We start from the raw sequence: 27323 nt of genomic DNA, 5'->3' as shown, positions 1-27323 counted from the left end.
AGGGCAGCACAGTGTGGGTAGGAGGCTGGGAGCCTTGTGCTGGCGTTTATTAAATGTGTGATACAGAATTCATGTACCTAGATCCTGACACATGGGAAGTGCCCAGTTAAATACTGTTTTTTAGTATCATTTTTCCCCCTATCTTCACAATCACCCCATGAGGTGGATATATTATTCTCATTTTACAGATTGCAGCAAAGTTAGGACATGCCTGGTGGCTCAGCAGTAAAGAATTTACCTGCAATGCAGGAGATGTGGGTTTGATTCCCCAGACGGGGAAGATCCCCTGAAGATAGAAATGGAAACCTACTCCAGTATTCTTGCCTGGGAAACCCCATGAACAGAGGAGCCTGGTGGCCACAGTCCATGGGGTTGCAAAAGAGTTGGATATGACCTAGCAACTAAACAACAACAACAGCAAGAGGTTAGGCAATGCTCCCACATGATACACCTGATGTGTGCAGAAAAAGATGCTAATTTCTATGCTCCTATCCATCAAGGCAAATTCTGTGGAACTCATAGCAACCTGAACAGTGAACTTTATTCATCAACGGATTCAAATACATCAAATGGGCTGAAACAGGTATGTGGTCAAGCCAACCAAGGCTGGGAAATACTACCTCTATTCTGGGTGGTCGTAGTCTGGTGATAAATCCAGGGAAATGAAAAAGAAGAGAAAGTGGATGGCGGGGGAAATAGGCAACGTGCCATATAGCCTGAAATAGGATCCTGCCCTCTCTAAGTGCAAAACTAAAGTAAACTTCGGCTTCTCTCTAAAAAGAGAAGCAAAAGTTGAACAGCTAGAGACCAAAAGTGACCATGAAGAATTCTGTTGGCCTCAAGAAATGTATTTGTATTGTTTAAATATTCCTCTTATTTTCAGTCTTTCCTTTGCAAAAAGTTTAAAATTGATTCTAGAGATAAAACACCAAATGAAATGGAAAATTGTATTTTACAGTAAATCAAGTGGAAACTAATTTCATATCCTAGACCTTTTGTTCTTTTTCTTCTCATTTTTCAAGCAAACTATGAGAAATGGATTGTGTAACTTTGCGGGACTTATTTATTGTTAAACCAGGAAATTCTTGCAAAACTACAGTATTTAAAGGAAGAACATATTACACAAATGCTAAAAAATGAGTATGAAAACATTTCTATTGGGAAGGTAAAATTATGGGAAAGAATGTTTGAGATTTTTAGAGATTTAGGTCAGCATTTAAATAAACATGTTTGTCATGATCTCTTTCCTCTCCAAGTGGGAATCCTTCATCTCTTACTCTAATTTCCCACTGTCCTAAAATGTTTTACCCAAAATATTAGTAAGTGTGCCATCTATTTTCTGCTATGAGTCAAATTATACAGGGGGTTGTTTATTCTCCCATAAATCTTCCTTAGGGTCTAGAGGCATTGACATTCACAAATGGGAATAACTGCCCTGGAGTTACTCCTTCGAGACGTTGTGCCACATAGCTGTCCCTTCTATTGCTGTCATCTATTGGGGTCACAAAGAGTCGGACACGACTGAGCGACTGAACTGAACTGAACTGATTAACCCCCTGGTTCCCTCCCAGGTTTCACTGACATCTTCAGCACGTAGCTCATTGTCCTTCCAGCACCAGTCTGGTGTTAGTGACCTCATCCTTGTTGATTTCAAGTGACCACATGGGCAACTCATCCTTCACCTTGCCGTCCATTTCCTGGAACTCCTCAAATACGGTGGCTGACACATTTGTTCCACTTAGTCCACATAATCCCACCACACACTGTGGCTCTTGTCATTTCTTATAATTGTTTTAACCCTGTTAACCTACTATCTCACCCTCAGACAGAACTTCTTATATTTTCAGCTATCTCTTCTCTTCACTCCCTGATCACCTGAACGTCAGCCTCGTGCAGATCATTAGTCTCTGGATCTCTTTAATCTTCTTCCAGTCTACTAGCACCTTCCTGGCCTCATTCTTAAACTGTTTAACCCCAATTCATCCAGCACCCTTTTACCCACACTCCAGAGTCCTCAAGCCCTGTCCTTCCACTGCCTTGTGTAGAAAATCTGAACAGGGTCACAATCCTCCCATGTGAGTGAGATGGGAAAGGAGTAGAATAAGTACAGATGTGTAAAAGAAACACACCAGGGGGACCAATTTGGAAATGATTGAACTTGTTCCTCTGAAGAAAGTGTTTGCTACCTGTATTGGATGTTAGCCCAGGAAAGGCGTGAACACAAGAGACAGTACCCAGGAAGACGATATGGGCCTTGCTTGGGCAATTCAAGAAGAGTGTGATAAGGGGACTGTTTCCAAAGTTGAGCAGAATACAGGGAAACCACAAGTGATAGCGAAGTGCTGTCAGCTAGCTACAAAGGGCACTTACTATCCTTTGGCCTGAAGGGGCTAAGGGAGGAAGTCCCATGTAGAGCCCCAGAGCAAAAGCTGTGTGAAGAGGGTCATAGCAAGGACTGCAGCCAGATGGCCCACAGGAACCCTACAGGGAAGAAGCAGGGAATGAATGCCTTGACCTCACTCTCCTCCCACCCTCCTCCTTCTTTGCTCAGGCTCTGCATCAGCTGAGCTAACCAGAAGTCAGAGGGTGAGATATATGGGCTCTTGATGTAGCCCATATATCTTATCCTCCCTGGGAACAGAGCAAGGAGGAGAGTCTATATGGAGGTACAAAATGGAAACTTCTCACAGCCACCAAAATCCTAATTGTCCACTTCTTCTCCCTCCTCATGCAGGCAATATTCATGGGGACTCAATATTATATTGTTAATTACCACTAGGCCGTATAACATAATGGATCCGAATAGCTAACACTCTTTGAGGACTTACCATGGGTTGTATACCTGAGTAAGTATGTTCCTAGATTGACTTATTTAATCTTTGCAACAATTCTGAGGTAAGTAAAATTAATTTTCAGAGGTTTATTCTTAAGAAAGAATAAAAATTTGCCCAAGTTGCTTCTGAGATAAGTCAGTATTGAAGAAAAAATACTCAGAAAAATGCCTTAGCATATAGTAAGTGCTAGTGGACTTCTCTGATGGTTCAGTGGGTAAAGAATCCACCTGCAATGTAAGAGACACAGGAGACAGACGTTCAATCCCTGGGTCAGGAAGATCCTCTGGCGGAGGGCATGGCAACCCATTCCAGTATTCTTGCCTGGAGAATCCCATGGACAGAGGAGCCTGGTGGCTATAGTCTATGGGGTTGCAAAGAGTCACACACAATTGAGCACATACACAGAAAAATTTGAGCTGTTATTATTAACATAAAACTATTCTCCTAATAGGTCTTCTCAGGTGGTTCCAAGTTAAAGAACCCATCTGCCAATGCAGGAGACATAACAGACTTGATCCCTGAGTCTGGAAGATTCCCTGGAGGAAGGCATGGCAACTCACTCCAGTATTCTTTCCTGGAGAATCCCACGGACAGAGGAGCCTGGCAGGTTACAGTCCCCAGGATCACACAGAATCAGACACGACTAAAGCGACTTAGCCTGCCCAAATGCCTTCTCCTAATCACCCTCATCACAGCAGTTCTGTGAGAAGTATTGTTACGATCATTTTCATATGAAGAAAACAAAGCTCGAGCAGGCACATCACCTGCCCCAAGTCTTCTGACAGCAGCCGGGCTTGTTGTGCTGCATCACAGCTTTTGTTCATTGTTCGCACTGCCCATCTGTGAGGCGAAGCTCATGGTCTCTTTTCCAGGCTAGTCTTTTGCCAGTCAGATACTGACAGACGAGCATCCTAGTTACATGTCTTTTATTCTCTCTGGAGTTATTCCCAAACTCTGAATGATGTTTTCAGAAAAAGTAAGATGGGTTTTTAGCCACAGAATGCTGTTGATATTTCCTTGATTTTGATTCTAATAGATGCTTAAATCTGGAACACTTGGAAGATTGTTGGTGGCGGGGGGGGGGGGGGGCGGCAAACTTTGCTCTTTATTTTACTGGGAAAATGGTAAATATGCCCACTTGGCTCTGATCATAGTAGAAATGAAAAAAAATTTCAACCATGGCCAACCCTCCATAACCTAGCTTCTACTTTCTAAGGTGAAATAAGATAATACAGAATGTTCACTCAGATTTGGCCCTTCCAGCCGCAAGAAACTTTCCAGCTGTTGGGACCCAGGACCTCTTGATTTAAAATGCATAGAATTCCTGCTTCTAAAGCCAGTCAAATCCAGCTGGGACATTTTGTTTAACCCTTAGCTAGCCAGGAGAAAACCAGTGCCAAGTCTGGTTCACAACAAGAGCATGCTTATTCTTTGTTGGTACCGACAGCAGGCCTGCTGGACTGTATAGAGATAAGTCTGATATATTTTGAACTCTGTCATCTTGGACAAGGTACTTAACCTTTGCTTGGTCTCAATTCCATTCATTCAATCACTTGTTCAAAGAACTTTTTGACATCTAATTAGATGATAATTATAGAAAGCCAGGTTAGAACCAAATGGAGCCTTTGAGCACAGCTATATAGTTTGTACAAGATGATGACAGAGGCTACAAGATGATGACAGAGGCTATTTCCAGATCTGTTGACAAGTGGGAGATTCCATTATTGAGACAGATTGGTAGGTTTCTGTCTTTCTATCACACAAATTCTCCTGGACCTGTTCTTGCTCCATCATGGCACTCTGAGTGGTGGGGGTGGGGGGCGGGTGGGGAACAACAGTGATTAGTTTGCACAAGGTTTCATCTGCCTCCCGATTCCCACCCCCCTGGTCTCTCTGGGCTTTGAAACTTAGCACGACTCTGACCACCCTCCTTGGAAGAAAAGCTATGACCAACCTAGACAGCATATTAAAAAGCAGAGACATTATTTTGCTAACAAAGTTCTGTCTAGTCAAGGCTATGGTTTTTCTAGTAGTCGTGTATGGATGTGAGAGTTGGACTATAAAGAAAGCTGAGCAATGAAGAATTGATGCTTTTGAACTGTGGTGTTGGAGAAGACTCTTGAGAGTCTCTTGGACTGCAAGGAGATCCAACCAGTCCGTTCTAAAGGAGATCAGTCCTGGGTGTTCATTGGAAGGACTGATGCTGAAGCTGAAACTCCAATACTTTGGCCACCTGATGCGAAGAACTGACTCACTGGAAAAGACCCTGATGCTGGGAAAGATTGATGGCGGGAGGAGAAGGGGATGACAGAGGATGAGATTGTTGGATGGCATCACCAATTCTATGGACATGAATTTGAGTAAGCTCTAGGAGTTGGTTATGGATAGGGAAGCCTGGCGTGCTGCTGTCCACAGGGCCACAAAGAGTTGGACACAACTGAGTGACTGAACTGAACTGACTGAACTGACCACCCTCCATCATCTCTTCTACTTGCTTGCTAAACATCTCCATAGCAAAATCCCTTCTTCTCAGCAAAGCAAAAGTCAAATGGCAGCTGAGCCAAAACAGTTTGAAGGTACAAGCAAAACCCCATCTCCTTATTCTTTGAATGGCTCATCCCTCTAAACTAAGATACTTCATAACAGATGCTGCTGCTAAGTTGCTTCAGTCGTGTCCGACTCTGTGCGACCCCATGGACTGCAGCCTACCAGGCTTCTCCATCCATGGGATTCTCCAGGCAAGAACACTGGAGTGGGTTGCCATTTCCTTCTCCTCATAACAGATGAGTTTTCATTAAAGCATTAACATATTTCTCAAGGGATGTAGAATGTCAATAGGACATCTGAAATGGGGTTCAGAATTAAGAGATCTGCATGCAACTGAATCTGCTTCAAATTATACTCTGCAAAAGACAAAAATATAGCCCTATGTGTCTAAAAATATTTCTTAGTAGTTGGCCAAAAATGCATTTATTCTTGGATTCATAAAAATGCAGGCCATGTGAAATATGTGGGGGGCATGCACTCTCAAAAAAACCGACCAAAGAAAGAGAACAAAAAGTTAAAATAAACTTTGAAAATCCTTTAGTGAAGGGAAAGAGAGAAGGTGGAAATGGTAAGGCATTGGGGTATGACTGGAAAGAGGAATGGTGAAGATTTGCCCTTGGGGAAGATGACATGTCTGAGGACCCGACTCCCCCTACCCCTCAACTCTCCCCCATACACCCCAGGAAGGTCCTGAGCAGCTGTAGGCCAAGCTCCCCACTCTCATCACTTAGGGGAGACTAGAAAAGCCAGAGTGGAGGGCCCATAACAACCCCAAATATTAGCATTGTGATCAGCATAGTACTTTTCAAAGCATCTAGGATTTGGAACCAGCTTTTTTTTTTTTTTTTTTTTGCCTCCAATCCAGAGTAAGTCTGACTCTAGGTGAGTGATCACACCATCATGGCTATCCAGGTCATTAAGACATTTTTTGTACAGTTCTTCAATGTATTCTTGCCACCTCTTCTGCTTCTGTTAGGTCCTTGCCATTTCTGTCCTTGCCATCTTTGCATGAAATATTCCCTTGGTATCTCTCATTTTCTTGAAGAGATCTCTAGTCTTTCCCATCCTATTGTTTTGCTCTATTTCTTTTCATCGTTCACTTAAGAAGGCTTTCTTATCTCTCCTTGCTATTCTCTGGAACAGTGCATTCAGTTGGGTATATCTTTCCCTTCCTCCTCTGCCTTTCACGTCTCTTCTTTTCTCAGTTATTTTTAAGGCCTCCATACTGGGGATGATTTTAGGTGTGGTCACTCACCTAGAGCCAGACATCCTGAGTGTGAAATCAAATGGGCCTTAGGAAGCATTACCACAAATAAAGCTAATGGAGGTGATGGAATTCCAGCTGAGCTATTTCAAATCCTAAAAGATGATGCTGTTAAAGTGCTGCACTCAATATACCAGCAAACTTGGAAAACTCAGCAGTGGCCACAGGAGTCAAAAAAGTCAGTTTTCATTCCAATCCCATAGAAAGGCAATGCCAAAGAATGTTCAAATTACCCTACAATTGTACTCATTTCACATGCTAGCAAGATTATACTAAAAATTCTTCAAGCTAGGCTTCAGCAGTATGTGAATTGAGAAATTCCAGATGTACAAGCTGGATTTAGAAAAGGCAGAGGAACCAGAGATCAAATTGCCAACATCTGTTGGATTACAGAAAAAGCTGCTGCTGCTGCTAAGTCGCTTCAGTCATGTCCGACTCTGTGTGACCCCATAGACACCAGCCCACCAGGCTCCCCCATCCCTGGGATTCTCCAGGCAAGAACACTGGAGTGGGTTGCCATTTCCTTCTCCAATGCATGCAAGTGAAAAGTGAAAGTTAAGTCACTCAGTCATGTGTGACTCTTTGTGACCCCATGGACTGCAGCCTACCAGGCTCCTCCGTCCATGGGATTTTCCAGGCAAGAGTCCTGGAGTGGGTTTGCATTGCCTTCTCCATAGAAAAAGCAAGGCAATTCAAAAAGAGATCTACTTCTGCTTCATTGATTACGCTAAAGCCTTTGACTGTATGGATCACAACAAATTGTGGAATATTCTTAAAGAGATGCAAATACCAGACGACCTTACCTGGCTCCTGAGAAACCTGTATGCAGAACAAGAAGCAACAATTAGAACCGGACGTGGAATAATGGACTGGTTCCAAATTGGTAAAGAAGAATGTCAAAGCTGTATATTGTCACCCTGCTTATTTAACTTATATGCAGAATACATCATGTAAAATGCTGGGCTGGATGAAACTCAAGCTGGAATAAAGATTGCTAGGAGAAATATCAACAACCTCAGATATCTAGATGATAGCACATTAATGGCAGAAAGTGAAGAGGAACTAAAAAGCCTCTTGATGAAGGTGAAAGAGGGGAGTAAAAAAGCTGGCTTAAAACTCAACATTCAAAAAACTAAGATCACGGCACCCAGTTCCATCATTTCATGGCAAATAGATGGGAAAAAAGGGAAACAGTGATGGATTTCACTTTCTTGGACTCCAAAATTGCTGTGGACTGTGACTGCAGGCACGAAATTAAAAGATGCTTGCTCCTTAGAAGAAAAGCTATGAGCAACCTGGATAGCATATTAAAAAGCAGAGACATTACTTTGCCAACAAAGGTTCATATAGTCAAAGCTATGGTTTTTCCAGTAGTCGTGTACTAATGTGAGAGCTGGACTGTAAAGAAGACTGAGCGCACAAGAATTGATGCTTTTGAACTGTGGTATTTGAGCAGACTATTAAGAGTCCCATGGACTGCAAGGAGATCAAACCTGTCAACTCTGAATATTCATTGGTAGGACAGATGTTGAAGCTGAAGCTCCAACATTTTGCCAACTGATGTGAAGAACAAAGAACTGACTCATTGGAAAAGACCCTGATGCTGGGAAAGATTGAGGGCAAGAGAAGAAGGAGGCGATAGAGAATGAGATGGTTGGATGGCATCACTGATTCAATGGATATGAGTTTGAGCAAGCTCACGGAGATAGTTAAGGACAGGGAAACCTGGTGTGCTGCAGTTTATGGGGTCGCAAAGAGTCAGACACAATTTGGTGACTAAACAATAGCAGAAGAGAAAGTCAGTTTTTTTACAAAATACAATAAGAAATAAATTGCTGAAAAGTTAAATTAAAAGAACAATTTAAATTAGTCCCTATTTTTATTACTAGACTCAAAAACCACAAAACTACATTTCAAAATTATAAAAAGAATTTGACTGTGTAGATCACAACAAACTGTGGAAAATTCTTCAAGAGATGGGAATACCAGACCACATCCCTGCCTCCTGAGAAACCTCTATGCAGGTCAAGAAACAACAATTAGAATCAGACATGGAACAATGGATGGTTCAAAATTGGGAAAGGAGTGGGTCAAGGCTATACACTGTCATCCTGTTTATTTAACTTATATGAAGAGTGTATCATGCAAAATGTCAAGCTGGATGAGCACAAGCTGGAATCAAGATTGCTGGGAGAAATATCAATAACCTCAGATATGCAGATGACACCACCCTTATGACAGAAAGTGAAGAGGAATTAGAGAGCTTCTGAAGAAGGTGAAAGAGAAGAGTGAAAAAGCTGGGCTTAAAATTCAACATTCAAAAAGTTAAGATCATGGCATCCTGTCCCATCACTTCATGGCAAATAGATGGGGAAACAATGGAAACAATGACAGACTTTATTTTCTTGGGTTCCAAAATTACTGGGGACCATGAATACAGCCATGAAATTAAAAGATGGTTGCTCCTTAGGAGAAAAGCAATGACAAACCTAGACAGCATATTAAAAAGCAAAGACGTTACTTTGCCGACAAAGGTCCGTCTAGTCAAAGCTATGGTTTTTCCAGTAGTCATGTATGGATGTGAGAGCTGGACAATAAAAAAGGCTGTGTGCTGAAGAATTGATGCTTTTGAACTGTGGGTGCTGGAGAAGACTCTTGAGAGTCCCTTGGACAGCAAGGAGATCCAACCAGTCAGTCCTAAAGGAAATCATTCCTGAATATTCATTGGAAGGACTGATGCTGAAGCTGAAGCTCTAATACTTTGGCCACCTTTCCTTTTCCTCTAGGAAAGAAGGGAAAGAAGCAGATAAAAAGGTAGAAGGCCTAGAAGGGTAAGGTGCAGGCCAAGTCCCACAGGGAAGCTCTGGAGACAGTGTAGGTCCCACCTCAGAGTTGTCCTGATCAGGCATGAGGGAGCTGCAGTATTTATACCCCCGTAGCTCAGTCACTGGTTACAGGCCTCCCTTGTTCCAATTTTCTATGTGCAGGTGAAGAAAACCCTGGCATCAGCTTGAGGGCTGCCTTCAACCAATGGTCCAGTTTCAGGCTGTTGGGATGAAAGCACCCAGAGAGCCTGGCAGAGAAGAACAGTGAAGGACTCATGGGCTGGAATACTGACAGGGCCTCTTACACTAGAGCAGTAATTTCCAAACTTCTTTTTTACTACAATTTTTTAGTAGAAACAAAACTCTTCTTGGAAGTTCAGTAACTAATATTGATAAACAAAGAGTTGCAATGGTTGAAGAAAAGGAGAGTGGACCCTGTCTCCTCCTTAATCCTCACTCCCTCCCTCAGGCTCCAGGCTCCACAGACTTAGAGCTGCCTAGAAGGCTGTGATCATCTGCCTAGGGCTACCAGAACAAAGCATCACAAAATGGGTAGGTTAAACAATATGCTGAACTGAAGCTCCGATACTTTGATCACCGGATATGAAGCGCCAACTCATTAGAAAAGATCCAGATGCTGGGAAAGATTGAAGGCAGGAGGAGAAGGGGATGACCAAGGACAAGATAGTTGAACAGCATCACCGACTCAATGGACATGAGTTTGAGCAGGCTCTGGGAGATGGTGATGGACAGGGAGGGCTGGCATGCTGCAGTCCATGGGGTTGCAAAGAGTTGGACACAACTCAGCAACTGAAGAACAACAAAACAATATAAATGCAATCGCTCAGTGTTCTAGATGCTAAAAATCCAAAATCAAGGTGTCAACAGGATCAGTCTTTCTCTGAAGGCCCTAAAAGGAAGCACCTTCCTTGCCTCTCTCTAGCTTCTGGTGTTGCCAGCAATCCTGGGCACACCCCGATGTCTAAACAGCTGTGTCTTCACATTGTCTTCCTTGTGCACATCTGTGTGCTCGTTTCCTCTTCTCCTCTGTCCATGGGATTTTCCAGGCAATAGTACTGGAGTGGATTGCCATTTCCTTCTCCAGGGGATCTTCCTGACCCAGGGATTGAACCCGGGTCTCCCACATTGTAGACAGATGCTTAACCATCCGAGCCACCAAGGAAGTCCTCTTCTTAGAAGGACATGCTGGATTAGGGCCGATGCAAGAGGGCATCAGAGGGCAAACACACTGAAACCATACTCACAGAAAACTAGTCAATCTAATCACACTAGGACCACAGCCTTGTCTAACTCAATGAAACTAAGCCATGCCCGTGGGGCAACACAAGATGGGCGGGTCATGGTGGAGAGATCTGACAGAATGTGGTCCACTGGAGAAGGGAATGGCAAACCACTTCAGTATTCTTGCCTTGAGAACCCCATGAACAGTATGAAAAGGCAAAATGATAGGATACTGAAAGAGAAACTCCCCAGATCAGTAGGTGCCCAATATGCTACTGGAGATCAGTGGAGAAATAACTCCAGAAAGAATGAAGGGATGGAGCCAAAGCAAAAAGAATACCCAGCTGTGGATGTGACTGGTGATAGAAGCAAGGTCCGATGCTGTAAAGAGCAATATTGCATAGGAACCTGGAATGTCAGGTCCATGAATCAAGGCAAATTGGAAGTGGTCAAACAAGAGATGTCAAGAGTGAATGTTGACATTCTAGGAATCAGCGAACTGAAATGGACTAGAATGGGTGAATTTTACTCAGACGACCATTATATCTACTACTGCAGGCAGGAATCCCTCAGAAGAAATGGAGTAGCCATCATGGTCAACAAAAGAGTCCAAAATGCAGTACTTGGATACAATCTCAAAAACGACAGAATGATCTCTGTTCATTTCCAAGGCAAACCATTCACTATCACAGTAATCCAAGTCTATGCCCCGACCAGTAACACTGAAGAAGCTGAAGTTGAACGGTTCTATGAAGACCTACAAGACCTTTTAGAACTAACACCCCAAAAATATGTCCTTTTCATTATAGGGGACTGGAATGCAAAAGTAGGAAGTCAAGAAACACCTGGAGTAACAGGCAAATTTGGCCTTGGATTACGGAATGAAGCAGGGCAAAGACTAAAAGAGTTTTGCCAAGAAAACACACTGGTCATAACAAACATCCTCTTCCAACAACACAAGAGAAGACTCTATACATGGACATCACCAGATGGTCAACATTGAAATCAGATTGATTATATTCTTTGCAGCCAAAGATGGAGAAGCTCTATACAGTCAGCAAAAACAAGACTGGGAGCTGACTGTGGCTCAGACCATGAACTCATTATTGCCAAATTCAGACTGAAATTGAAGAAAGTAGGGAAAACCACTAGACCATTCAGGTGTGACCTAAATCAAATCCCTTATGATTATACAGTAGAAGTGAGAAATAGATTTAAGGGTCTAGATCTGATAGATAGAGTGCCTGATGAACTATGGAATGAGGTTCGTGACATTGTACAGGAGACAGGGATCAAGATCATCCCCATGGAAAAGAAATGCAAAAAAGCAAAATGGCTGTCTGGGGAGGCCTTATTCACAAATAGCTGTGAAAAGAAGAGAAGCAAAAAGCAAAGGAGCAAAGGAAAGATATAAGCATCTGAATGTAGAGTTCCAAAGAATAGCAAGAAGAGATAAGAAAGCCTTCTTCAGCAATCAGTGCAAAGAAATAGAGGAAAACAACAGAATGGGAAAGACTAGAGATCTCTTCAAGAATATTAGAGATACCACGGGAACATTGCATGCAAAGATGGGCTCGATAAAGGACAGAAATGGTATGGACCTAACAGAAGCAGAAGATATTAAGAAGAGATGGAAAGAATACACAGAAGAACTGTACAAAAAAGATCTTCACAACCAAGATAATCACAATGGTGTGATCACTAACCTAGAGCCAGACATCCTGGAATGTGAAGTCAAGTGGGCCTTAGAAAGCATCACTACGAACAAAGCTAGTGGAGGTGATGGAATTCCAGTTGAGCTATTCCAAATCCTGAAAGATGATGCTGTGAAAGTGCTGCACTCAATATGCCAGCAAATTTGGAAAACTCAGCAGTGGCCACAGGACTGGGAAAGGTCAGTTTTCATTCCAATCCCAAAGAAAGGCAATAACAAAGAATGCTCAAACTACCACACAATTGCACTCATCTCACATGCTAGTAAAGTAATGCTCAAAATTCTCCAAGCCAAGCTTCAGCAATATGTGAACCGTGAACTTCCTGATGTTCAAGCTAGTTTTAGAAAAGGCAGAGGAACCAGAGATCAAATTGCCAACATCCGCTGGATCATGGGAAAAGCAAGAGAGTTCCAGAAAAACATCTATTTCTGCTTTCTTGACTATGCCAAAGCCTTTGACTGTGTGGATCACAATAAACTGTGGGAAATTCTGAAATAGATGGGAATACCAGACCACCTGATCTGCTTCTTGAGAAATTTGTATGCAGGTCAGGAAGCAACAGTTAGAACTGGACATGGAACAACAGACTGGTTCCAAATAGGAAAAGGAGTACATCAAGGCTGTATATTGTCACCCTGCTTATTTAACGTCTATGCAGAGTACATCATGAGAAACGCTGGACTGGAAGAAACACAAGCTGGAATCAAGATTGCCGGGAGAAATATCAATAACCTCAGATATGCAGATGACACCACCCTTATGACAGAAAGTGAAGAGGAACTAAAAAGCCTCTTGATGAAAGTGAAAGTGGAGAGTGAAAAAGTTGGCTTAAAGCTTAACATTCCGAAAAGGAAGATCATGGCATCCGGTCCCATCACTTCATGGGAAATAGATGGGGAAACAGTGGAAACAGTGTCAGACTTTATTTTTTGGGGCTCCACAATCACTGCAGATGGTGACTGCAGCCATGAAATTAAAAGATGCTTACTCCTTGGCAGGAAAGTTATGACCAACCTAGATAGCATATTGAAAAGCAGAGACATTACTTTGCCAACAAAGGTCCGCTAGTCAAGGCTATGGTTTTTCCTGTGGTCATGTATGGATGTGAGAGTTGGACTGTGAAGAAGGCTGAGTGCCAAAGAATTGATGCTTTTGAACTGTGGTGTTGGAGAAGCCTCTTGAGAGTCCCTTGGACTGCAAGGAGATCCAACCGTCCATTCTGAAGGAGATCAGCCCTGGGTGTTATTTGGAAGGAATGATGCTAAAGCTGAAATTCCAGTACTCTGGCCACCTCATGTGAAGAGTTGACTCATTGGAAAAGACTCTGATGTGAGAGGGATTGGGGGCAAGAGGAGAAAGGGATGACAGAGGATGAGATGGCTGGATGGCATCAGTGACTCGATGGACATGAGTTTGAGTAACCTCTAGGAGTTGGTGATGGACAGGGAGGCCTGGCGTGCTGCGATTCACGGGGTCTCAAAGAGTTGGACACAACTGAGCGACTGATCTGATCTGATCTAATGACTTCATTTGAAGCATTAGGGGTTAACACATCAACATATGAATTTATTTATTTATTTTTTTAAACATATGAATTTAGAGAGACATAATTCTGCCCATAATAGACACTATTTCTAAAATCCTTCACATCATTAACCTTCAGTGTCCAGTGTTTCTGTATGAAGTGATTAAGTCTTCTTCAGTGGTATTTGCTGAAGTATTTTAAATGTTAAATTTCGGTGGCTGGAACACTGTTCCTCAGAGTTAGCATCCTTAGTGAATCCCAGGAGCACCGTCAGATAGCTACCTCATTTACATCCAACCCAATAGCCAAGGAAGAAGTCTAGCAGTCAATCATGTGGACTGGGAGAAGCCAAGCGTTATTCATTAACACTAGCAATATCACAAGAGGCAAGGGGGCAAGAATCTCTTTCATCTCATATGATCTTTAAATCACCGGAGGAGGTGTTCAGGTAGTTTGGAGAGGATGTTATTTCCATCTTTCAGATGAGAAAACTGAAAGTCTGAGCATGGCTTCTCCAAGGCCACATTGGAACCACCCTCCACTACTTACTAGCCAAGCCTGGCACTTCTTTTTTTTTTTTTTTTTTTAACAAAACCAGCTTACTTTGTCTCTTCCAGTTAATAAGAAAAGGCCTTTTACAGAGAGAAGTCTGCAGTTAATGAGGGGGAAATGATATAATATTTTTGACTAAATCAAACATCCCTTTGGAGGAAAAGTAGTTTATATCTTTATATTTGGTTAAAGTGTAAATTGAAATTGCATGAACTTAATAAGGCTTACCATATGCCAAACACTATTCTAAGGGGTTTACACGTATTAATTCTTTTAATCCTCACAAAAGCCATTGGACTAGATACCATAATTATTCACATTTTATGGACGAGGAATTAGAGATGCAGAAAAGGACTAGTTTACTAGAAAATAATTCTTTCCTGCAAGTACTTCAGGGAATCTCAGCTAATAATAACATAAATAACAGTAAAGATATCTTCTATTTATTGTATATTTTACATACAGTTTTCATACTCTATCCTCATAGTAATACTGCAGTAAGTATTTCCAAGTCCCTTTCATAGATGAATAAATGAAATCTCAGAGTTCAAGAAACATGGCCACGATCCCATGGCTTATAGGTGGTAGATCTCAGGCAGGTCTATCCAGTTTCTTGGTTCTACCTTCAGACCCTCCCACACAGTTGCTCTGACAAAAGTGGCTTTATCTTATAATTTAAGCCCTCTGGGAGATGGGTGCTAGCCTCAGGCCCCAAATACCTCTGAGACAGTAAGTAATGCATTCCTTTCACAAAATTATAAAATTCTAAGAAATGAGTACTGTAGCTAACCATTCACATACTTTCTAAACACACGTAAATAAGTCATAAGCAACTTTCTAGTTTATTTTTTACACAATAGGCAGCAACAACCTATCAAGTTGGCATCCAAGTATGTGAAATCAGTTATGCTATAATTAACTGAATAACAAGCACAGCCCATTACCTGGTAGATTTTAATATGCTTATAGAGGAAATGATAACATGGCAGTTGCCATAGTAGCAATATGTAAAATAATAAGTAGAACAGTTTCTAGTATATAGTAGGCATGCAATAAATACTATTTAAATGCTTTACATGTATTTACTCATTTTATTCAAAGATTCTTACAAATACTGAAATAGCCGATGTGGTTATTTTCTTCTTCATTCTCTTCTCAATTCCTTTACTTGCAATGACTTTAGGGCTAGACTTTGGATATTTTCATAAAGTACCTTACCTACTAGGCATCAAGAATGTTCTGAGTAACAGTACTGGAAATGAGGTGGGTGAGGACAGGAGTAGAGATAGAGAGATCTTTGTCTTAATATTTTTGGATGACTTGAATAGTTATTTCTTCTATGTTTTCATATAATTAGACAGTGGGAAGGCCAAAGGGAAAGGGGTCCAAGTTATTAGGAGAAACATATCCAGCTAAAAGCAATGGGTCAAACTTCATTCGGTCAAAAGCAGGCACAACAATATGGTCAAATGACAGTTTTGTAGAAAATGAATATTCATGACTCCAGAACTCTTTCCCCACTTGGAACAAATCCACCAGGTAAAGAACTGTGATATGCTTAGAAGAAAGAGGCACTCCCAGGTCTCCTTGGTGTGGTCACTGTCTCCTGGAATGGCCGAGGTACCAGCAGGTACCCCAGAGGACACTGTCTCCTTCCCCATCCCAAGTTGCCAGGCGGGCCACTGTGCTTCAGAGTGAGGGATGGTGTAGCAATAGGCTGCATCAGAGAACAATAAAATTAGTGCAAGGAGAGGAAGGAATTCCTGGACTTGACATCTGGCTCCTTGAAAGTCCCTAGGAAACAGTTCTACACTCACTCCCTAGTTTTGCAAGAAGCTAGAGGAATTGAGACTGGTATTCCAGACTTTCTCCCAGGGCCCAATGCTGGCCAGTGTATATTTGATCAAAGTCTTTGGCCTGCTCAAGAGTACCTACTAGTAGAAACCTCAGATTATTTGAAAATTTTGCTAAGGCTAAGCAATGCCCTTCATGAACAAAACAAATTCTTTGACCTTCTAATAGCAGTGGGATTACTACTTCAAAGCTCAGTCTAAATATTAGCAATTGTGACAAAAGTTATTTATGTTTCTTTGAAGATGTATTTAGAAATCTGTAAGATTTTCTTTTTTCTCTTTTTATGCTGAGTGGAATGACTGAGAACACGGTAGGAATCTAACAAACATCATTCAATGATGACTTGCCTACCAAAGGGTTCTGCTTCCCCAGTGAGACTGAAGGAGGAAACAGACAGAACAGGCTCCATTGAAAGCAGGACTCCATCTTGGGCCGGACTGTGGGCTTTGAGCTATATGCCCAGGATCTATGGAAATAACATACCAACTGGAAAACCAGACCCCCCAGATGGAAGACCCCATGGCTTGTACCTAGACTCTCCGTTGCCTAAAACGATACCCTAATTATCTGTGTAACCGAATAGAATCATAAATTCTATTATGCTTATTGGGGTATGACCACAGGCCTATTGATAATTGTCATATGAATCACGGGTTAACTTTGTATGTTTCTTTTCCTTTGTTGAGACTAGTTTCAGGGGACTTGGGGAGGTGGGTTTGGGCACGTACACTTAGGGTATATAAGGTTTTCAAAAATTGGTCGGGGTCCTTGGCTAAGAGGAGACTCTGCCTTGGGCCCGCCAATGTAATAAACTGCACTCCACTATCTGTATTGTCCTTCTGAGTGAGTTTGTTTGCCTGAATGCTTGGCTACAACAAGATGAAGGTCAAGGATCGACATTTATTTCAGAAGAGGCTTCTGGGGAAGGATTTTTCCTGAAATAAGCTGTTCCTGAAGTTAGATCAAGGTGCTCTGTTTTGAAGTATTTACTTATGATAGACAAGAAAACTCAGATGTTTTTCTCTCATAAGACATTATGCAATTCCCTTACCCCTGAATCTGCCTCTACTCCCTTCCTGCCACCAAACCAATAGATAGAATTAAGTCATAACATAATTGGGCTTTCCAGCTTTACATAGCATATCCACAAACTTCCTTCTCTGAAAGTTTTGCTTCCCCTTCCTCTGCTTCCCACAGCAATCTCTGACCTTTTTACTTCACTTCATTAGGTCAACAATTTCCAGGACCTTCTCTGGTTTATTTTGGGTGTATCCTGGAGAAGTGCTCCCAAATCAATAAACTTTCTCTTATCACCTTTGTATTTCACCCTTTGCAGCAATAATGGTCATCATATCTCCAGGTAATGCACGAGTCTTCCCCTGCAGAAACCAGACAGACACTGAAGCAGGCGGTGGCCTAGTGCAAACTCAACTAAGTAGTAGCCCCAGCTGCAGCTACTGTGACATCTACAGTTAGAGCAGATGAGTGTGTTTTCAGGCTCATGGGATGGAGTTAGACATTCTTTTTGATCAGAAAAGGTTAGATGCTTCACATTTATGTGGAATATACAATAGTATGTGTCTACTGTCTTTCCCTAGGTCTGTGTGAACTCTCTCACTCTCTCATAAAAATACAGTCTGGAAAAACCTGGATGTCCCACTGAACTCCATTTGGTCTACTCTGTTGATGGAATCATATTAATCAGACTAGAGGAGCACAGTGGCTGCTTAGTTCATTGGAGGCCTTGGTGAGACACACACACTCTAGAGAATGTGAGATAAATCCTTTGCAGATTCTAGGGAGGGCCACATCAGTAAAATTTTTAGGTTCCCAGTAGGAAATGGCAAACCATTCCAACCCATTCCAGTATTCTTGCCTGGGAAATTCCATGGACAGAAGAGCTTAGTGGGCTACAGGTCATGGGGTCACAAAGAGACACGACTGAGCACAGTACCACCACCAACATTATATAAGTGTTATGATACAAGCAATATGTATCACCTGCTCCAGTACTCTTGCCTGGAAAATCCCATGGACGGAGGAGCCTGGTGGGCTGCGGTCCATGGGGTCGCTACAAGTCGGGCACAACTGAGCGACTTCACTTTCACTTTTCACTTTCCTGCATTGGGGAAGGAAATGGCAATTCACTCCAGTGTTCTTGCCTGGAGAATCCCAGGGATGGAGGAGCCTGGTGGGCTTCCGTCTATGGGGTCGCACTGAGTCGGACACAACTGAAGTGACTTAGCAGCAGTAGCAGCAGCTACTGCAAAGAAGAGAGAGAAGGCAGGGAGAAAGGAAGAAAGGAAGGGAGGGAGGAAGGGACAAAGGAAAAAAGTGAGGTAAGGAGTAAACGGATATCATTATGGAGGAGAAAGAAATTACCCTCCATCCTTCTAGGTTCTTCTGACAGGCCTAAGAATTAAATTGACACAACCAGATTGAAAAGAGAACATCAAACAAAAATTTAATAACACAGACACGGCAGAAACCCAGAAAAACTGAGTCGTTTACCAAAATGGCTGAAGCCCTCACCTTAAATTCAATCTTCAGCTCAGGGCAAAAGAGCATGCTAAGGGTAGGCATTTGGGACTTCAAAGGGGAGCAAGACAATTTATGTGGAGATGAAAAAGCAAACGTTTACAAAACAAATGTTTGTCAAGCCAGGCAGAGACAATGGGATACAGAAAGGAGCTTTTACAAACAGACTTTGCTAGGTTCCTCCCTGTCTGCACGCCTAGTTCATACTATAGTTATCTATGGTGATAGTTCCCTCCCAGGAACAGGTCTTCTATCTACATTTTTTAGGCAGTTAGGGGGAAAGTCAAAGGTTTTTCCTGAGGCTTTTGAGTCCAAAAAATAATCAGGCTAAATTAATCCTCATGGAAATAAGACATATTTGAGGGCAGCAAATTTTCTTCCTCTACACCGGATATGATGATAAAACATAGAAGAAAAAAACTCATGTTTAAACTAATGTTTAATGTTGAAAAGATAGACCAGGAAGGCTATCCTGAAGATTATCAGTAGAGAAAATAATCCCTCCCCTTAAAAAAACTCACCAAATGTGGTTTATACATCCCATGGATATTATTCAGCCTTTAAAAAGAAGGAAATTCTGACATATGCTTTAACTTGTATATGCGAAGTGAAATAAGTCTGTCAAAAGGACAAATATTGTATTCCACTTATACAGGATGCCTGAAATAGTCAAATTCCAAGAGACAGGAAGTGGACTGCTAATTACCAAGGCCTTGGGGGAGGGGGGTGGGCAATTTTTGTTTAATGAGTATAGAATTTCCATTTGAAAAGGTGAGAAATTTCTGGAGAAGGATGGCAGTGATGGTTACATGATAGTGTGAATGTTCAGCATTAATGTCATTAAAATGTATACTTAAGATGGTTAAAATGGTAGATTTTTTTGTTATGTAAATGTTACTGTTAGGTAGGTAGAATAGGGAAAAGGAGTTCAAAATGGCGGTGGCTAAAAGACAAGGAAGGTCCGAGGACCAGAGTGAAGACTTCAGGCAGAACAAACAGCACTCCTGGCTAAGCCCAATTTGCATAGGGCAGGCCCAGGTGGAGGAAAAAACATATAAAAGGAGGAGCCGAAGCGCTTTCTCTCCGACTCTCTGCCCCACGTGCATGCGTGCACCCGCGCACTCTCTCTCTCTCCCTCTCTCTCTTTCTCCCTTTCTCTCTCTCTCTCTCTCTCCTGCTATCTTCTAAATAAAATAGAGCTGTAACACTGATTTGCCTAAGAGCTGTAGCACGGTTTGTCCAAGACCCAAGAGCTGTGACGCACCGAGGGCTTTAATGTCCGTCGCTCCAAATCTTTGTTGTGACGAGACAAAGAACCGAGGAACATACACTCACATGACATTACCATCATTTTTTTTAAATCTAGAATTTAAACAAAATCTTCCCCAATATTCACATAATTCAACACTCATAAGTTCAGAAAGCAGATCCAGTCCTGCTGAATTCTGAGATGGACTGAATCTCATCAGTTACCATGTGGATTTAGATGAAAAAACTTTACTTCGGGGAGGGACAGGGCAAAATGTGCCCTCCTTCACTGGCAGTCACTCTCTGAAAGGTAGTAGAGCCTGAGCATGCATTTCATTCTGTGAGCCCCATGATAGAGAGCTGGGGGCCAACGAACTTCACCTTTTTCTTCTTCCCCAAAGCCTGCCTTTCTCAGAGACATAACATCAAAATGTCTGTTGTTTTGTTTTTCCTTTAAAGATGAGCCTTGATGCAGGTGTTTTAATGTCATATCTTAGTCCCTAATCCTGAACCCAGTCTCTTGGCCTCTGGCTCTCATTTAAACTCACTGCAGAGTAAAATTTTTTCTCTTTCTGTGAGAAAGAGCGTATTTTAGATATTGCTTTATTTATGATTTCCCCTCTGTGTTTTGAGTTTTCAAAACTGGAGTTTGTTTTTTTTTTAATCAGAAGTCTATACAATTTCTAATTTGAAAAAAATAAGCAACAAGCAATAAAAGTTTACTGAACAGCCCAGAGAACTATAGTCAATATCTTGTAATAACCTATAATGGAAAATAATCGGAAAAGTAATATGTGTGTATATGTATAACTGAATCACCTTGCTGTGCACCTGAAACATTAATAAGTCAACTATTCTTTTTGCAACCCCATGGACTATAGCCTGCTGAGCTCCTCTGTCCATGGAATTCTCTAGGCAAGAATACTGGAGGGGGTTGCTATGCCCTCCTCCAGGGGATCTTCCTGACCCACGAATCGAACTACGGTCTCCTCTATTGTAGGTGGATTCTTTACCAGCTGATCTACCAGTGAAGCCCATTTGTTTAACTGAATCACCTTGCTGTGTACCTGGAACATTGTAAGTTAACTATACTTCAATAAAATAAATATATTAAGGAAAAAAGTTTTTTTAAAATCAAAAGTCTATAAAAAATAATTACACACAATAAACCTTGAGAATATACTCTGGCTAACTCACTGTAAAAAAAAAAAAAAAAGTAAAACTGAAAAAAACAATCTTCTAGCTTCCAGAGAGTATACTTTCTTTTGCTAGTGAGGAATTAAGGTTCTGTTTTCAGTTATACAAATTAACCATGACCTTGAGAAGACTGGAATGCAAAAGTAGGAAGTCAAGAAACACCTGGAGTAACAGGCAAATTTGGCCTTGGAATATGGAATGAAGCAGGGCAAAGACTAATAGAGTTTTGCCAAGAAAATGTACTGGTCATAGCAAACACCCTCTTCCAACAACACAACAGAAAACTCTATACATGGACATCACCAGATGGTCAACACCAAAATCAGATTGATTATATTCTTTGCAGCCAAAGATGGAGAAGCTCTATACAGTCAGCAAAAACAAGACCAGGAGCTGACTGTGGCTCAAACCATGAACTCCTTATTGCCAAATTCAGACTGAAATTGAAGAAAGTAGGGAAAACCACTAGACCATTCAGGTATGACCTAAATCAAATCCCTTATGATTATACAATGGCAGTGAGAAATAGATTTAAGGGCCTAGATCTGATAGATAGAGTGCTTGATGAACTACGGAATGAGGTTTGTGACACTGTACAGGAGACAGGGATCAAGACCATCCCCATGGAAAAGAAATGCAAAAAAGCAAAATGGCTGTCTGAGGAGGCCTTACAAATAGCTATGAAAAGAAGAGAAGCAAAAAGCCAAGGAGCAAAGGAAAGATATAAGCATCTGAATGCAGAGTTCCAAAGAATAGCAAGAAGACATAAGAAAGCCTTCTTCGGTGATCAATGCAAAGAAATAGAGGAAAACAACAGAATGGGAAAGACTAGAGATCTCTTCAAGAATATTAGAGATACCAAGGGAATATTTCATGCAAAGATGGGCTCGATAAAGGACAGAAATAGTATGGACCTAACAGAAGCAGAAGATATTAAGAAGAGATGGCAAGAATACACAGAAGAACTGTACAAAAAAGATCTTCATGACCCAGATAATCATGATGGTGTGATCACTGACCTTGAGCCAGACATCCTGGAATGTGAAGTCAAGTGGGCCTTAGAAAGCATCACTACGAAGAAAGCTAGTGGAGGTGATGGAATTCCAGTTGAGCTATTCCAAATCCTGAAAGATGATGCTGTGAAAGTGTTGCACTCAATATGCCAGCAAATTTGGAAAACTCAGCAGTGGCCACAGGACTGGAAAAGGTCAGTTTTCATTCCAATCCCAAAGAAAGGCAATGCCAAAGAATGCTCAAACTACCACACAATTGCACTCATCTCACATGCTAGTAAAGTAATGCTCAAAATTCTCCAAGCCAGGCTTTAGCAATATGTGAACGCTGAACTTCCAGATGTTCAAGCTGGTTTTAGAAAAGGCAGAGGAACCAGAGATCAAATTGCCGACTTCCGCTGGATCATGGAAAAAGCAAGAGAGTTCCAGAAAAACATCTCTTTCTGCTTTCTTGACTATGCCAAAGCCTTTGACTGTGTGGATCACAATAAACTGTGGGAAATTCTGAAAGAGATGAGAATACCAGACCACCAGACCTGCCTCTTGAGAAATCTGTATGCAGGTCAGGAAGCAACAGTTAGAACTGGACATGGAACAACAGACTGGTTCCAAATAGGAAAAGGAGTACGTCAAGGCTGTATATTGTCACCCTGTTTATTTAATTTATATGCAGAGTACATCATGAGAAATGCTGGACTGGAAGAAACACAAGCTGGAATCAAGATTTCCGGGAGAAATATCAACAACCTCAGATATGCAGATGATACCACCCTTATGACAGAAAGTGAAGAGGAACTAAAAAGCCTCTTGATGAAAGTGAAAGAGGAGAGTGAAAAAGTTGGCTTAAAGCTCAACATTCAGAAAATGAAGATCATGGCATCTGGTCCCATCACTTCATGGGAAATAGATGGGGAAACATGGAAACAGTGTCAGACTTTATTTTTTGGGGCTCCAAAATGACTGCAGATGGTGACTGCAGCCATGAAATTAAAAGACGCTTACTCCTTGGCAGGAAAGTTATGACCAACCTAGATAGCATATTCAAAGGCAGAGACATTACTTTGACAACAAAGGGTCGTTAGTCAAGGCTATGGTTTTTCCTGTGGTCATGTATGGATGTGAGAGTTGGACTGTGAAGAAGGCTGAGCACCGAAGAATTGATGCTTTTGCACTGTGGTGTTGGAGAAGCCTCTTGAGAGTCCCTTGGACTGCAAAGAGATCCAACCAGTCCATTCTGAAGGAGATCAGCCCTGGGATTTCTTTGGAGGGAATGATGCTGAAGCTGAAACTCCAGTACTTTGGCCACCTCATGCGAAGAGTTGACTCATTGGAAAAGACTCTGATGCTGGGAGGGATTGAGGGCAGGAGGAGAAGGGGACGACAGAGGATGAGATGGCTGGATGGCATCATTGACTCAGTGGACATTCGTCTGAGTGAATTCCGGGAGTTGGTGATGGACAGGGAGGCCTGGCGTGCTGCGATTCATGGTGTCGCGAAGAGTCAAACACGACTGAGCGACTGAACTAAACTGAACTGAGAAGACAAATGGACAAACTCCTGAATTGCTCAGAGCAAAGCAGGTAGAGGGAAGCTGTGCTGGAAAACAAGCGTTCTTTCTTGAAAGTGATCCCCCATCCCACCCAGAGTGTGGTCTCTTCTTAAACGCCACTGTAGAACCTGTTTCTTAAACCAGCTTTCAAACTCAGTCTCCCAACTTACAAGGTGGAACTTTAACTTGTACCCAAAATCTTCTTTGTAACACTTCTGAAATTTTGGTCTTAAGCTTTACTGAATTGAGAATCATTGCCTAAGTAATAAATCAGAGAAAACAGACATATGTTACCTGGATAATACTAGACTGCTCATGGTGTAGCAAATAGAATTAGTAAAATCAGGATCCTTTTCCATTTGCTGTTTATAATAATGACTCTGGCTTCAATTGTTTATATACATGTATACTTATACACTCATGGGAAATTAACTTATCCTAGAATGATCATACTGAGTGGTGGTATCTATTCATCTTGTCTACCCAGCAACCTTTCACATCTCTTCCTCTTTAGTAACACATCTGCTCCCCTAATCATAATGTTCCAATCGCCAGGCAACAGAGATCAGCTCAATGGACAACTATTTACTTATCAGTCGTATGGTGGTGGTGATTTAGTCACTAAGTCATGTCCAACTTTTGCAGCCCCATGGACCATAGCCCACCAGGTTCCTCTGTCCACGAAATTCTCCAGGTGAGAATACCGGAGTGGGTAGTCATTTCCTTCTCCAGGGGATTTTCCTGACCCCGGGATGAAACCCAGGTCTCCTGCATTGCAGGCAGATTCTTTACCAACTGAACTACCAGGGAAGCACCTTTTGCTGCACAACAAATTTTCAAGACTTTGTGACTTAAAACATAAGTAATGATCTATTATAGCTCATGGGTGCTGTGGGTCAGGAATTTAGACAGGGCAGAGCAGGATGGCTCATCTCTGTTACACAGTCTTTGGGGTCACAGCCGGAAGAACTGAAGTCTAGGGCTGAAATCAGGTGCAGACTCACAAACATCTCTGCATGTTGATGCTGATGTTGCATCTCCATGTGACCTGGGCTTCCTCACAACATGGAGGCTGGGATCAAAAGATGAGTATCCCAAGAGAGAGAGCGTGGATGCCAACCATAAAGTGTTTCTGACGTCTTTTTGATATTCTTTTGATGTCCTGTCCTCAAGAGTTCCATGTCACCATTTCTAAAGTACTCTGTTGGTTGGAACCATGACAGTCCCCACCCAAATAGAAGAAAGGGAAATATAGGAACCCCCACCAATCCCTGTCCCCTTCTCTCACTTGGTAGAAGGAGTATCAACTATGTTGTAAGATGCTTATCTAGAATGAAGAATGAATGTATTGATGTGATCATCATCTCTCCAATGAAAACATCATCTGCCATGGTTGGGTATGTGACACGAGCAGAGCCATTCCAAATATTTCCCTAAGAGTGACAGATGCTGAAAGAAAGAAGCTCCCTTTTCTTGGAGTTTCTAAGCAGAAGGGTGTAAATCAAGGGCAGCAGAAGTCAACTTCTCTACCATGTAGAAAAAGTCTAAATGAAAAGCTAAGATCAAGTAACAATAAGGCAAGAAGAGAAAGGATCAGAGAAAAAAAGTTCTGACGGCAATATCATTGCCCTCCAGAATCTAGCACTGAGTGAATGACTGGCATATCGGTGTGGTCAATAATATTTAGTGAAAGAATAAAATGAAAGTCTTAATAATGAACTATTAGCCATGAAAAAGAACAAAATAATGCCATTTGCAGCAACATGGATGGACCTAGAGAGTATCATACTAAGTGAAGTAAGTCGGACAGAGAAAGACAAACGCCATATGATATTTCCATTCATTTGTGGAATCTCATTTTAAAACAGATGCCTCTTGAGAAACCTGTATGCAGGTCAGGAAGCAACAGTTAGAACTGCACATGGAACAACAGACTGGTTCCAAATAGGAAAAGGAGTACTTCAAGGCTGTATATTGTCACCCTGCTTATTTAACTTCTATGCAGAGTACATCATGAGAAACGCTGGGCTGGAAGAAGCACAAGCTGGAATTAAGATTGCCAAGAGAAATATCAATAACCTCAGATATGCAGATGACACCACCCTTATGGCAGAAAGCGAAAAAGAACTAAAGAGCCTCTTGATGAAAGTGAAAGAGGAGAGAGGAAGAGCTGGCTTAAAGCTCAAACATTCAGAAAACGAAGATCATGGCATCCGGTCCCATCACTTCACGGCAAACAAATGGGAAAACAGTGGAAACAGTGGCTGACTTTATTTTTCTGGGCTCCAAAATCACTGCAGATGGTAATTGCAGCCATGAAATTAAAAGACGCTTTCTCCTTGGAAGGAAAGTTATGATCAACCTAGACAGCATATTGAAAAGCAGAGACATTACTTTGTCAACAAAGGTCCACCTAGTCAAGGCTATGGTTTTTCCAGTGGTCATGTATGGATGTGAGAGTTGGACTATAAAGAAAGCTGAGCACCGAAGAATTGATGCTTTTGAACTGTGGTGTTGAGAAGCCTCTTGAGAGTCCCTTGGACTGCAAGGAGATCCAACCAGTCCATCCTAAAGGAGATCAGTCTTGAATATTCATTGGAAGGACTGATGCTGAAGCTGAAACTCTAATACTTTGGCCACCTGATGTGAAGAGCTAACTCATTTGAAAAGACCCTGATGCTGGGAAAGATTGAGGGTGGGAAAAGAAGGGGACAACAGAGGATGAGATGGTTGGATGGCATCACTGACTCAATGGACATGGGTTTGGGTGGACTCCCGGAGTTGGTGATGGACAGGGAAGCCTGGTGTGCTGAGGTTCATGGGGTTGCAAAGAGTCGGACATGACTGAGAGACTGAACTGAACTGATACTGATAAATGAACTTTTACAAAATGGAGACAGACTCACAGATTTTGAAAACCAACTCATGGTTACCAAAGGGGAAATGTGGAGTGCGGGATAAATTAGGAGTTTGGAATTAACATACACACATTACTGTTATATAATAGGCAATCAACAAGGACTTACTGTATAGTGTAGGGAACTCTACTCAATATTGTGTAAAAATCTATATGAGAAAAGAATCTGAAAAAGCATGAATATATGTATATGTTTACCTGAATCACTTTATTGTACATTTGAGACTAACAACATTGTAAATCAATAAAATTAAAAAAAAAAAAAAAACACCTCAGCATTACTTGTTAAAAAAAAAAAAAAAGAAGTCTTGATAAACAGAACATATTCAAGATATCTAAAACCACTAGAAATGGGAGCTCAAAATTTTGAAGATAACTGACCTATGTTTTTTCCCTGAGGCATGTGGTGATTATCCACATGTATCCCTTCTCCTTGAGGATGGATGAGTCTAATATTACCCAACCTCTGGGACTTCTCTGGTGGTTCAGTGATAAAGAATCCA

At 41.7% G+C, this 27323-nt stretch overlaps 1 long non-coding RNA gene across 1 annotated transcript in view; it reads left to right on the top strand.

The window, feature by feature from the left end:
- The first annotated feature begins 219 nt into the window (after nt 1-219).
- The window catches only part of LOC139178004 (uncharacterized), a 43508-nt gene continuing 16404 nt past the window's right edge, over nt 220-27323 (top strand). The window contains exons 1-3 of the long non-coding RNA XR_011562427.1: nt 220-583; nt 2735-2846; nt 21145-21221. This is a non-coding gene — a long non-coding RNA (uncharacterized lncRNA). The remainder of the gene's footprint in view (nt 584-2734; nt 2847-21144; nt 21222-27323) is intronic.

Source organism: Bos indicus, chromosome 20 (genome assembly GCF_029378745.1).
Source record: "Bos indicus isolate NIAB-ARS_2022 breed Sahiwal x Tharparkar chromosome 20, NIAB-ARS_B.indTharparkar_mat_pri_1.0, whole genome shotgun sequence".
NCBI lineage: Eukaryota > Metazoa > Chordata > Mammalia > Artiodactyla > Bovidae > Bos > Bos indicus.
Note: the sequence above shows the minus strand (reverse complement) of the source record. Positions and strands in the feature narration are given on the sequence as shown.